Here is a 14,104-nt window from a genome sequence, read left to right as displayed (position 1 = left end):
CAGTCAGTATGGGCCAAATACCAAGGCATTATATCACAGATGTCTTGAGAAAAAGGTACATAACTGTCACAAAACGTACTTCCTGGAAAAATGAATGTAAAGATTAAACTTATATTTTCTTAAATTATACCTTCTCATAATGCTACAGAAATATACTTAGAGTATTCTATGGACTCGTCTTATAATTTCTTTTCTTTTATCTTGTTATCTTTGCTAGATGCTGAATAGACTTTTCAGCTCAAAATGCATGACAACGGTCAGTTTCATCATGAATAGTTAAGAGTGAATGCTCCAACCCTGAAGCCCAAACACTGTAACTCTTTCCCTTTCCCTATGTTTCCCACACTGAAAAAAGTTACAACATCGTATGTTGTAACTGTAACTCTTTCCTTTTCCCTATGTTTCCCTCACTGAAAAAAATTACAACATCGTATGTTGTAAGGTTTACAAACTGTAGATTATGAAATCGATGTCTTTGGGCAACGTTTGCACATAAGAGCATTCAGAGATTCATTTGGGTTTTGAGTTTCCCCATGAAAGTACGTGTTTAATAGGTAAAGATTAGCCACGTACTAAATGTGGGCATGATAGCACTCATTACACATTCAGGAATGCATTTATTGTCGCTGTAGGGAGTATCATTCGACGAACAGTTGCGAAAGAGAGAATAGCTGTTAAATATTGAAACATATTTTTGTTTCCATCAGTTCCCATACGACTGCGAAAATGAGACTTTCGGAAAATGTTATCAATACTACTAAATGCGAACAAAACTGAAAATGAAATTTCTGGTCACATTTACACACATCCCCCCATAAACTGAGAGACCTTTCTATTTACCAAATAAGAAAAGAGAAACAACGTTACCACGCAATTACGACACAAATTACTCAGTTCTCGTAACAAAACTTTGCAGTTATTGCCAGACCACTAATAGTGTTCCACTTCAGTTGCCTTATGAAACATGAAAACTATGAAGTAAAAAGATCATGACATGAAAACGCGTCAATGTTTCATAAGTGAAGTGACAGTGCGACCTCTAACGTATGCCCAGATATCGGCCGTAAAAACGAAATTTGATAAAATCCACTGTTGATGCCTTAATTTAAAAAGGTGAAGTTCGTCTCGATCATAAACAAATGCAACAGTACCAAGGAAACTGAGAAGTATTGCATTTCTTAATAAGGTAGCTAGTGAGAATAATTTCAGGCTATGACTTACTCTAAGAGTTAACATTCTAAATACTAGAATAATATCTCATCCTAAGCCCTTGTCAGATTATCTCGCAAACGGTTCGTTCGCGGATCTAAGTTTACCTGAATGTTTTGCATCTATTTCGTATACTTTCGCCCATGTCAGTGTCCCTATTAATTGTGATACACTCTATATAGTCCATATATCTCCATCTCAGTATTTTATATTAATAAATGTACACTAAGGTGATAAAAGTCTTGGGATACCCCAAATATCGTGTTGGAAATCCTTTTTCCCTGCGAAGTGCAGCAACTCGACGTGGCATGGTCTCAATAAGTCGTTAGAAGTCCCCTGCAAAAATATTGAGCGGTGTTGCATCTACAGCTGTGCATAACTGCGGAAGGGTTGCCGATGCAGGAGTTTGTTCCCGAACTTACCTCTCGATTATGTCCAATAAATGTTCGATGGGCTTCACGTCGGGCGATCTGGTTGGCCAAATCATTCGCTAGAACTGTCCGGAATTTTCTTCAAACTGTTCTCGAGCAATTGTGGCCTGGTGACATGGAATCGTTGTTTGGGAACAGGAAGTTCGTGAATGGCTGAAAATGGTTTACAAGTAGCTGAATGTAGCCATTTCCAGTCAATGAACGGTTCAGTCCATTCCACGTAAAGACAGCCCACACCGTTATGGAGCCACCACCAGCTTGCACAGTGTCTTGTTGGCATCTTGGGTCCATGGCTTCGTGGGTGTCTGTGACACACTCGAACCGTACCATCAGTTCGTACCAACCAAAATCGGTACTCATTTGACCAGGTAGCGGTGTTCGAGTTGTCTATGGTCCGACAGACATGGGCACGAACCCAGGAAAGACGCTGCAGGCGATCTACATCTACATCCATACTCCACAAGCCACCTGACGGTGTGTGGCGGAGGGTACTTTGAGTACCTCTATCGGTTCTCCCTTCTATTCCAGTCTCGTATTGTTCGTAGAAAGAAAGATTGTCGGTATGCTTCTGCGTGGGCTCTAATGTGTCTGATTTTATCCTCATGCCCTCTTCGCGAGATATACGTAGGAGGGAGCAATATACTGCTTGACTCCTCGGTGAAGGTATGTTCTCGAAACTTCAACAAACGCCTGTACCGAGCTACTGAGCGTCTCTCTTGCAGTCTTCCACTTTAGTTTATCTATCATCTCCGTAACGCTTTCGCGATTACTAAATGATCCTGTGACGAAGCGCGCTGCTCTCCGTTGGATCTTCTCTATCTCTTCTATTAACCCTATCTGGTACGGACCCCACACCGATGAGCAGTATTCAAGCAGTGGGCGAACAAGTGTACTGTAACCTACTTCCTTTGTTTTCGGACTGCATTTCCTTAGGATTCTTCCAATGAATCTCAGTTTGGCATCTGCTTTACCGACGATCAACTTTATATGATCATTCCATTTTACATCACTCCGAATGCGTACTCCCAGATAATTTATGGAATTAACTGCTTCCAGTTGCTGACCTGCTACATTGTAGCTAAATGATAAAGGATCTTTCTTTCTATGTAATCGCAGTACATTACACTTGTCTACATTGAGATGTAGACAAGTGTAGATGGCACATTATTAGCGAAGGCACTAGCATCGTTCGCCTGCTGCCATAGCCCAATTGTCCTAACGGATACGTTCGTCGTACGTCCAACATTGATTCCTGCGGTTGTTTCACTCAGTGGTGCTTGTCTGTTAGACTGACAATTCTACGCAAACCCCGCTGCTCTCAGTCGTTTAAGTGAAGGCCGCCGACCACTGCGTTGTCCGTGGTGAGACGTAATGTCTGAAATTTGGTATTCTTGGCACCCTGTTGATACTGTGGATTTCGGAATACTGAATTAGCTAATGATTTGCGAAATGGAATGTCCCATGAATCTAGCTCGAAGTACCATTCCGCGTTCAGAGTCTGTTGATTCTTATCGTGCGGTCACAAGCACATCGAACGCATTTTCACATGCATCATCTGAGCATAAATGACAGCTCCAACAATGTGCTGTCCTCTTTGTGTACGCGATAATACGGCCAACTATATGGGCGCATATCGCTATCCCATGACTTTTGTCACGTCAGTGTATTCACAGCCCACCAAACTTAAAAATTTTACCAGCAATTCATTTCTCTCGTTCCACGGTTGTACTATCTTTTTTTTTCACGTTTAGTTAGGCTTAAGTTTATTTTGAACTAATTAACGCGCGCCTATCAGTAATTTAAGCTCTCTATAGCATCGTCCTGGACTGTTATAACAAAGTATTAGTAAGTATCTGTTCATTTCTTTGTCCAAGTAAAACGTCCATAAACAATGATATATTCCTAATAATCAACTGTTTTCGTGACAGTCATCTAATAATCCAAACATTTGTATTAAATCTAGTGACTGGCCACTCCTCATCCAAAGGCAATTGTTGCTTTTATACAATCTTCCACTTTCGAGTACTTCAGTGTAACTACTTGAGAACTTTTTTCTTCTAAAAGGCGACAGCGGCCTGAGCCCGGAAGAGGCCTTGAAATGCAGAGCGCATCGCAGCCTCCGCCACGGCCAACGCAACGCGCTCGCGGCGTCACAAACAGTAGAAAGCAAGAGTGGCATATATAAGGGGGCGCCCCGAGCTCACACCGCAGCAGTCATCCGCTCTCCGCTTCTGTCCACCACATACGATGAGGCTGCTCACGGTAAGCACGTCATTCTCACTTACGTTCATTGTATTCTGCGCTCCACTGCCTCTCAGTTGCAGTCGTGCATTTTCAAGACACGATAGGGCGCCCTTCTGACTCTACCGCAGCGCCTGACGTAGATGAACACTAACATATCAGGCTTCTGTGCCTTTAAGAGCGTACCGAGAAGAGACCGTTTCTGCTTGGCCCTAGTTAGGCTCTACCTATCACATGCGATGCACCAGTTCGGAAATAACAGTCGTTCATCTGTGAAGTGAAACCTCAGTACTCAAACAAGATTAAACTGGCTTCGGAACCTTCTTATGCCCTTCAGTTAAACTGCACACGAGATATTCATACGCCCGCGCACGGTACAATACGTAATTGTGCCACAGATATTCTTCTTTCTGAAACGTTCGATGAGCTGAGTCCGGAAACAACCATTATTCAACCGCCAATGCAAATTTCGGCATCCAAATAAGAATAAACTGTCTTAGCAACCTTCTATTGTCTTTCAGTTGAGATGCACGCGAAACATTCTTACATCCGTGTACAGCACAAAATGTAAATATCACACAGATATTCTCTTACTCTGAGCAAATGGAGAAAAATACGATTTTGTGCGTCTGTTTCCAGAAAGGGAATTGTCCGTTTGCGTGAAACGTGAAAAATTAAATTCGTTTTCGATGCATGTTCAAGAGCAAAGACCAGACATTATCTTGAAAACGCCGTTTCGGTATTGATTGAGAAGATATTCACCTTCATTAACAAGTGGAGTCGTCACAAGGAAGACTCTTCTATCAGTAGAGTGGAACTTGATAAAGACATAGCGATTAAAATCTTTCCTTTACAACAATATAATATGTGCAGGTTTGGAAGTTGATTACTTTCAGCTGAAGATTCATGTCAGATGACTTTACGATTTTATCTCATTTTAAATTAATAAATTTGATAATAATAATAAAAAACTAAAAGATAACTATAAATGGTCAGCATGTAGCCAAATTTACTAATTAATTTACAATGTGAATGTAAAATGACGCTTCCACATCATCACGACTTATCGAACAAATGATCCATGGAACATTAAAATAACTAACCTCTTCAAATTCGTTTTAGAATGTTTACAATAATAACACTTTCTGTAAATTGCAAACAAACTCACGCAAATACATGTGGAAACACGTTAGTCTACGCCTTAAAAAATGATGACTTCACTACATATCATACAAAATTTTGATAACAGTGTTCTTTGAAAGTTACTTGACACTGAATTACAGCGTTAATCTCACACATGAAGAATTTTGTTACTCATCGTTGCAGCACCATGATCTTACGTCCCTTGTATGCCCTGTCTTTTGTATTATCTCGTGGGCTCAGAAGTCACTTTGCTAATTTCAAACATAGGTATTTTTGTGTACTGCTGTTGTATTAAGCATTGCATTTTATATCAGTGTCGAGTGAGAGATCTCGATCAGGCTTTTATGTGGAAGTCACCAATAGGATGAATATGGACATTATTTTATCGCGGTTGGAGAGTGAATAACCGATGCGAAGTAACTCCAAGCGTGCCCCGCGGATGTATTTCAGGACCAACTGCTGTTCGTATTGCACGTTCATGAACTAGTAGACAAAATTAAAAGTAACTTTAGACTCTTTGCAGATGATGTAGTTAAACAAGTATCCAATCAAATTTTGATAAGATTTCAAAGAGGTGGAAAGATTGGCAAATTTCTTCAAATGCCCTGTCTTTTGTATTATCTCGTGGGCTCAGAAGTCACTTTGCTAATTTCAAACATAGGTATTTTTGTGTACTGCTGTTGTATTAAGCATTGCATTTTATATCAGTGTCGAGTGAGAGATCTCGATCAGGCTTTTATGTGGAAGTCACCAATAGGATGAATATGGACATTATTTTATCGCGGTTGGAGAGTGAATAACCGATGCGAAGTAACTCCAAGCGTGCCCCGCGGATGTATTTCAGGACCAACTGCTGTTCGTATTGCACGTTCATGAACTAGTAGACAAAATTAAAAGTAACTTTAGACTCTTTGCAGATGATGTAGTTAAACAAGTATCCAATCAAATTTTGATAAGATTTCAAAGAGGTGGAAAGATTGGTAAATTTCTTCAAATGTTTTGAAATGTAAAATTTGCACCTGACAAAACTCAGAAAATGACTACAATTTCAGTACGTCACAGCTGGAGTCACTCAACTCATACTAATACTTGGTCGTAAGAGTTTGTGCGGATATGGATGGAACGATCACATAGAGTGTGAATCGTAGAAAAGGCTGGTGGCAGCCTTTGGTCCACTTGTAAGCTACTTGGAAAACTTAGGCAGTCTACAAACGAGACTGAGTACAGACGCTTCTGTGATCCATCCTAGAATGTTATTCTAGCGTGTGGAAGCCATACCAAATAGGACTAACAGTTCATATTGAACGCACACAAAGAAGGGCAGCAAGAATAGTCACTGCTTTGTCTGACCGATGGAAGAGTTAAGGAGATACTGAAAAATCTGAATTGGAGACATTTGAAGATAAACGCGAAATATCCCGCCGAAGTCTACTTACAAAGTTTCAGGAGTCGGTATTAAGTGAGAATTATAGGTATATGCTACAACCCCCCCCCCCCCCGCCCCCCACTTACAGCTACCGTAGAAAAAGTGAAGGTAAGCTGTAACTACTTACACAGCGCACAGCGGCAAGTAAGCATGCTCCGTGTTCAGCATATGTAGCTACCAGACAAGTGATCACGCCAGTTCAAGAAAAAGTACGCAACTTACTCAAGGCAGTGGGACATTGTAGGCAAGCACGGGCTGATCTGCCTCTGACTGCACGCTACTAGAGGATATAATGGATAATGAACACAACATCTGATAAGACTACCTAAATACACTGCCGTAAGAAATGCAGCACCCTAATGGACTGCGTTCATTGGCGCCAGAGGTTGGTTGGTTTTGGGGAAGGAGACCAGACAGCGTGGTCATCGGTCTCATCGGATTAGGGAAGGATGGGGAAGGAAGTCGGCCGTGCCCTTTCAGAGGAACCATTCCGGCATTTGCCTGGAGTGATTTAGGGAAATCACGGATAACCTAAATCAGGATGGCCGGACGCGGGATTGAACCGTCGTCCTCCCGAATGCTAGTCCAGTGTCTTTGGCGCCAGAGGATTGTAGTGTTAATGATCCATTTTTTACGATCATTGGCGATCCGACGGCGCTCTGGAAGCCTGTCTGCGCTCTCTGTTTTGACTCCACAGGCAGTAATCGTGCTGAGTTTAAAGCCGAACAGTGTGTACAACATTGATTCTAGGGTACAACCACGCCTCACCATCCTACTGAACAACTCCAACCATTTGAACAGAGTCGAATTATGGGCCTGCGGGAACCTGGATGAACACAGCGACGGGTTGTGCACAAGGTGGGTGCAGTGTACCCGGTGGTGTGTATCTGCTTTCAGACAGTGTTCTGTGAAACTTTCGCACGCCCGTAGATCAGGGTGAAGACACCCACGTAGCGCAAAAGCACATAAAGAGCGATGCACTGTGAGAGCAACAGTGGCCGACCGAACATCATCCACGGACGAATTCTGGGCATATGTTGGAACCGATGTGTCACCACGGACCACTGGGAACTGTCTGTCTTCTGCAGCATTAACATCATGTATGCCTCTGGCCAGGCTACCACTGAACACCAGGACACCGCCCAGCACGGTTTTTCTGGTGTCATGAAAGAGTCGACTGGACTTCACTGTTAAGTGTAGATTCTGCCGCATGTGAGTGATGGACTTACAAGTGCACGGCGTAGACACAGTGAACGGTCTATTCCAGAGATTATTCACCAATGAGAGACTTCATGGTGTGTGTGTGTGTGGGGGGGGGGGGGGGGAGGCATCAGTTACAACTCACGGTCACATTTTGTGTTACTGCAGGGTAAAGTAACCTGTGCCCGCTATATTGCACAGATTGTTATCACCGTGCTACTGCCATTCTTTTAACAGGAAGGTGATGTGCTTTCTCAGCAGCACAACGCACGTCCACAGACGGCTGCAGCGACGCAACATGCTTTTCATTGCCTTGGCCGTCTAGATCACCAGATCTCCCTGCTATTAAACAATATAGTGAAGCGGATACTTACTCGTTCGCCAGCGCATGCAAGAACAGTTGCCGAATTGCATCAAAAGGTGCAAGGTAGTTGGGACAGTTTGTTGCAGCATGTCTTTCGACTCCTTTCCGCTCGTTTGCGTGCGAGAATATACAGGGTGAGTCACCTAACGTTACCGCTGGATATATGACGAACCGATTCCACAGACCGAACGTGAGGAGAGGGGCTAGCGTAATTGTTTAATACAAACCATACAAAAATGCACGGAAGTATGTTTTTTAACACAAACCTACGTTTTTTTTAAATGGAACCACGTTAGTTTTGTTAGCACATCTGAACATATAAACAAATACGTAATCAGTGCCGTTTGTTGCATTGTAAAATGTTAATTACATCCGGAGATATTGTAACCTAAAGTTGACGCTTGAAACCTACGACGTTCAGTTGCGTGTTGTGACAAACACGGGCCACGGTCGGCGAGCAGCATCTGCAGGGACATGTTTCTTTCTGTGGGGTACGTTAATGGAGAATGTGTACCGTGATGTGCCTACAACCCCAGAGGATATGAAACAACGTATTGTGGCAGCCTGCGGCGAGATTACACCAGATGTACTGCGGCGTGTACGACATTCATTACGCCAGATATTGTAATTGTGTGCAGCAAATGATGGCCACCACATTGAACATCTATTGGCCTGACATGTCGGGACACACTCTATTCCATTCCGTAATTGAAAACGGAAACCACGTGTTTACTTGTACCTCACCCCTCATGGTAATGTACATGTGCGTCAGTGAAAAAGACCAATAAAAAGGTGTTAGCATGTGGACGTAATGTGCTGCTCCAGTCTCTTCTGTACCTAAGGTCCATCACCGTTTCCTTTGGATCCCTACGTAATTCGGTGCTCTTCGATACACACTATCGAACAGCGGAGGAGTGGTACTCAAGCGTCAACTTTAGGTTACAATATCTCCGGATGTAATTAACATTTTACAATGCAACAAACGGCACTGATTACGTATTTGTTTATATTTTCAGATGTGCTAAGAAAACTAACGGGGTTCCATTTAAAAAAACGTAGGTTTGTGTTAAAAAACATACTTCCGTGCATTTTTGTATGGTTTGTATTAACCAATTACACTAGCCCCTTTCCTCACGTTCGGTCTGTGGAATCGATTCGTCAGTATTTGATGTGGTTTACGAAATATATCCAGCGGTAATGTTAGGTGACTCACCCTGTATACTTGTGTTGCAGCCAGAAGGAGGGGGGGGGGGGGAAGAGGATGGCTGCACTGTATGTTGCTGCGACTGTTTGGACACCCTTTACCGTGACATTCGTCTCTCATTTGGTCTGAATTTATAATCATATATTCCTATAATGATAAACCGCATGTCACATCACTTGTCAATAAAATAGCCCTGTCCTTCAGGATGTTGTTTCTTTTCCAGCAATCTATTACACTGAAGTGACAAAATTCATGGGACAGCGATATGTACGTACACAAATGGCGGTAGCATTGCGTACACAAGATATAAAAGGTTGCTGCATTAGCGGAGCTCTCATTTACACTCAGGTAGTTCACATGGAAAGGCTTCCGACGTGATTAAGGCCGCACGATGGAAATGAACAGACTTCAGACGCTCAATGGTAGCAGGACATGCCATTTCGGAAATCGTTAGAGAATTCAGTATTGGGAGATTCACAGTGCCAAGAGTGTGCCGAGAATACCAAATTTCATGTTTATCTCTCACCAAGGACAACGCAGTAGCCAACGGTTTTCACTTAACGACCGAGTGCAGAGCCGTTTGTGTAGCGTAGTCAGTGCTAACAGACAAGCAACACTGCTTGATATACCCGCAGAAATCAATGTGGGACGTACGACGAACGTTTCCGTTAGAATAGGGCAGAATAATTTGGTGTTAATGGGCTGTGGAGGCAGACGAGCGACGCGCGTGTCTTTGCTAACAGCACGGCATCGCCTGCAGCGCCTCTCCTGGACTCGTGACCGTATCGGCCGAACTCTAGACGTCTGGAAAACTGTGTGATGATCAGATGAGTCCTGATTTCCGTTGGCAAAAGCTGATGGTAGGGTCCAAGAGTGGCGCAGACCTGCAAAGCCATGGACCCAAGTTGTCATCAAGTCACTGTGCAAGCTGGTGGTGGCTCCGTAATGGTGCGGGCTCTTTCTATATGTAATGGACTGGGTCCTCAGGTCCACCTGAAAGGATCATTGACTGTAAATGGTTATGTTCGGCTATTTGGAGACAACTTGCAGCCATTCGATGGACTTCATGTTCTAAAACAATGACGAAATTTGTATGGATGACAATGCACCATATCACTGGGCCACAATTTTTTGTGTTTGGTTAGAAGAACATTCTCGACAGTTCGTGCGAATTATTTGGACACGCAAATCGCCCGACGTGAGTCCCATCGAACATTTATGGTACATAATCAAGATGTTAGTTCCTTCACAAAATTCTGCTGGATGGCTGTAGAGGTAGCAAGGCTCTGTATTTCATCACGGATTTTCCAACGACTTGTTGAGTCCATGCCATGTCAAGCTGCTGCACTACGCCGGGAAAAAATAGGCCTGAGACCATATCAGGCGGTATGCCATGACTTTTGTCACCTCAGCGTATGCATCATGGGTCGCACTGTCTCTATTTCACAACTTATGTAAGTGTAGGAACGTAGATTTCAACAGTGCAAAAATCAAGGTTAACGGGCATGTTGACTAACAAAAGATTCATATTCATGTAACTTTAATGCCACATCATGAAACGTATGACATTATGTTGGCTTCCTCTTTTACAAACGTTGGCATACTTACAAATTTGTCGCCGTGTTTAAATATTGCTTTGCCTTCCTCTAGGAATTGTGGCAGAGATTTCTTCGACAGAGCTACATTTCCATATATGCAAATATCTGCTGCTGACAGAAATAAAAGCGGCTGTAATATGAAATGTTTAATTTGCACAGGTGTTTCTCCTCGTTGTGCTGGCTTTGGCGATGGTGTTGGCGGCCCCTGCAGGACTAGACTCTGACCCGACGATAGGAGATGAGGACACCAGGTCCAACCTGTTCCTACTCAAGAAGAAGCTGCTCAAGAAGAAACTGCTGCTGCTTGGCTGACGCTCTACTGAGCCATGGCTGGCTCGCTTTGAGTTGTGTGGTAAATATTCAATTTTAGCACTTGTCATTGTCCCTCCCAATAGTACCTCAAGCTACGAAAATACTTATTCCTTTTCATTAACTTCTTTGTGAAGCACATTTCGCAGTATGTACATTCCACATTCAGTGTAGGTACAAGCTGCACATAGATCAGCGCATGCAGTCACAGTATGCTGAACTTGGGGAGCATTGTCTTGAAATTTGCTCCAAAACATCCTCCCATCAACGGCCATCAAACCGGCTGCCAAAGTCTCAGTGATAAAAAATTACGCCAGATCTTAGGCAATCTCTTGTGCCAACATTACTGTATTTAAGAGTCATTCTACAAATTAAAATTCAGAGTGAACCATTTTCTACTATGAAAATCTGTCTTCATAATCTCAGAAATGGCACGTTATAAACTGAATAGACCTATGTGAGTACAAAATAGGTAGCTTTTAACTTTCATACTAATAAATAATTAAGCAGAGATAATAAATCTGGGAAGTATTTCAGAACAGTAATAATTTTCTCGGCAAACCTCCGTTGCTAAAAAACTTTAAAGACAAAATTATTTGAAAAATCACGGCGGTGGTCTAGCGGTTCTAGGCACTCAGTCCGGAACCGCGCGACCGCTACGGTCGCAGGTTCGAATCCTGCTTCGGGCATGGATGTGTGTGATGTCCTTAGGTTAGTTAGGTTTAAGTAGTTCTAAGTTCTAGGGGACTGATGACCACAGATGTTAAGTCCCATAGTGCTCAGAGCCATTTGAACCATTTGAAACATTTTTGAAAAATCACGTCAATATAATACCCAAATTAGCTATCAGCCTTGTTGGTTCGAATTGAGTTAGTTAGTTCAGCCACTCTGTTCCTCAATGAGGTGACTTCAGCGGTTCAGGGTCTTCTATCGCGATAAATCAGAATAATTTAGAGTTATTTATTTATTTATTCCTGTCAAAAGCGCTGCACACAAAAAAGAGAAAAAAACAGACTAAAAGTATGAAATTAATATATACCAGGAAATATAGATATAATACGAGGCAGTTAGCGATACATAATAATAATTATACATAAACAGACCACAGATACTAAATATGAATGAAATTGGACAAAAAATTAGCAACATCATGGCATATTCCCTGGCCCGCAGAGGTCTCCAGTGTGTAGGAAACTGGACACTGAGGATAACTGTACAGGTGCTCGGTGGTTTGTTCGTTTCAATATTCGCATGAAGTTGATGGGTCCCCAAGATAGTTACACTTGGTCATATCACCTTTTGCTCTACCCACATCACTTTTTAGTTTTCCATTGCAGATTTTCGCCTGGGAGGAGGGCCTCCGAAGGTGGGATTCAAGACGAGATATCTGCATTTCTTATTGTCCACAGGTTTTGTCGTGTCACTGATGGTGATGCACTGTCTGACGGGAGTTTTTAGGAAGCTCTTACCAGTTTTCAGCCTGCTTAGGGGAGGCTGGCATCCATGGAAAGGGGGGGCGGGGGGACAACGTGTAGTTCCTCTTTGGGTCTCTCTGTGTTCACGGCAACTTCCCTTCTTATATCTGGTGGGGCTAACCTTGCCAGTAAAGTTTGTAGGTCGGCGTTGCCCTCAAGCATCACGATGTTATTCTACAAGTCTCACTGAGGGCATCATCCACATGCCTGGCACGAACTGATCTGTATCAAACAGGGCAGGCGCATTCAGCGACAGATTATCATAACGCATGTACCGATGTTCTGAGTACTATCTGTTGGGTACTCACGTAGGCTACTTGTGAGCTTCCTGATGATGTTATTACGGGTGAATACTTCCTGTTTGTACTGTCAGTTGGGCAACCTACCTGCTATTTGTGAGCTTTCTCATGATGCTATTGTGGGTGGATACTTTTTGTTTGTTTTGAGTAATTAATTTGTTTATAAATTCAGGTGGTAAAAGCATGACATCGAATTGCTCAAATGACTAAGAAAATTTATATTTACGATGCTGTTGCTGACGGTTAGGTGATATAAAAATTAAGAATCTGACATCCTTTACTTAACTGCTTTATATAATGCCATACAGTTCAAATTTTGGCGTGATTCATCAAGTCAGACTACAATTATTAGAGACCAGTCTTGTGAAATACAAATGATATGTGTTGCAAATTGAAGAAAGTCATGCAGAAGCCTTCCCAGAGAACTATATGACTAGCTACTACTTCACAGTACAATTTCAAATTGACAGCTCAGTTCATTAAGACAATTATTTTGTAAATATATATTGTGTACGTTTGTTTTACTGATGTATCCTCTCTCCCTGACAACTCCTTGTTCTGGGTATAAGTAATGAATAATGTATGTAATGTAATTTAAAGTGCCAGAAGTCGTGTAACTATATATTTTTCCTGATTTATTCAAACGAAAAGTACTTAAAGAGACGCTCCTTTGAATTATGATACCAGCAATGAGAACGCACTTTTTAACAAATGAAGAGTTATGAAACATATTTTCGTTACATATTTAAACTTTTTTAATAGTAATTCCGACATTACTGTATTTACAGATGTCCATTTCGCCGCAGAAGTAGCCTACCGCCTAAGGAATGCGTAAAACGTCAACATCCGTCGTCTACTTCATGACAACATAGTTGTCTCGCTTTATGTGAATGTATTAGTTATAATTTCATATTACAACTAATTTAATAAAAGTATTCATTAAAATTCAGTGTGTATTTGTGTACTATTGTTAACCTCTTAACCACAATATTTGTAACCTTAGCTGTTGAAACAAGGATAGACTGGGGCCATACGTATAGATTTTAATATAACATCATATTTAAAAGGTCTTAACGGTGAAATTTTGAAAAAATGCACGTATTTTGGCTTGTGAATGTTGTATCCATTCCTGTTTTACGAAACAGTACTACAGTGTGAAATTCTCTGTACGATATGGGGAGGTCTACGAGCACATATAACGTCTC

The 14,104-nt window shown here is 42.0% G+C and overlaps 1 long non-coding RNA gene across 1 annotated transcript; it reads left to right on the top strand.

Moving 5' to 3' along the window:
* The first annotated feature begins 3,807 nt into the window (after nucleotides 1-3,807).
* On the top strand, nucleotides 3,808-13,846 carry LOC126263145 (uncharacterized). The gene is made up of 3 exons (XR_007546848.1): nucleotides 3,808-3,902; nucleotides 10,976-11,168; nucleotides 13,688-13,846. It is a non-coding gene; the product is annotated as an uncharacterized LOC126263145 (long non-coding RNA).
* The last annotated feature ends 258 nt before the right edge of the window (nucleotides 13,847-14,104 follow it).

The sequence above is a fragment of the Schistocerca nitens genome, chromosome 6 (genome assembly GCF_023898315.1).
Source record: "Schistocerca nitens isolate TAMUIC-IGC-003100 chromosome 6, iqSchNite1.1, whole genome shotgun sequence".
NCBI classification, from domain to species: Eukaryota; Metazoa; Arthropoda; class Insecta; order Orthoptera; family Acrididae; genus Schistocerca; species Schistocerca nitens.
This window is presented reverse-complemented; position numbering and strand designations above follow the sequence as displayed.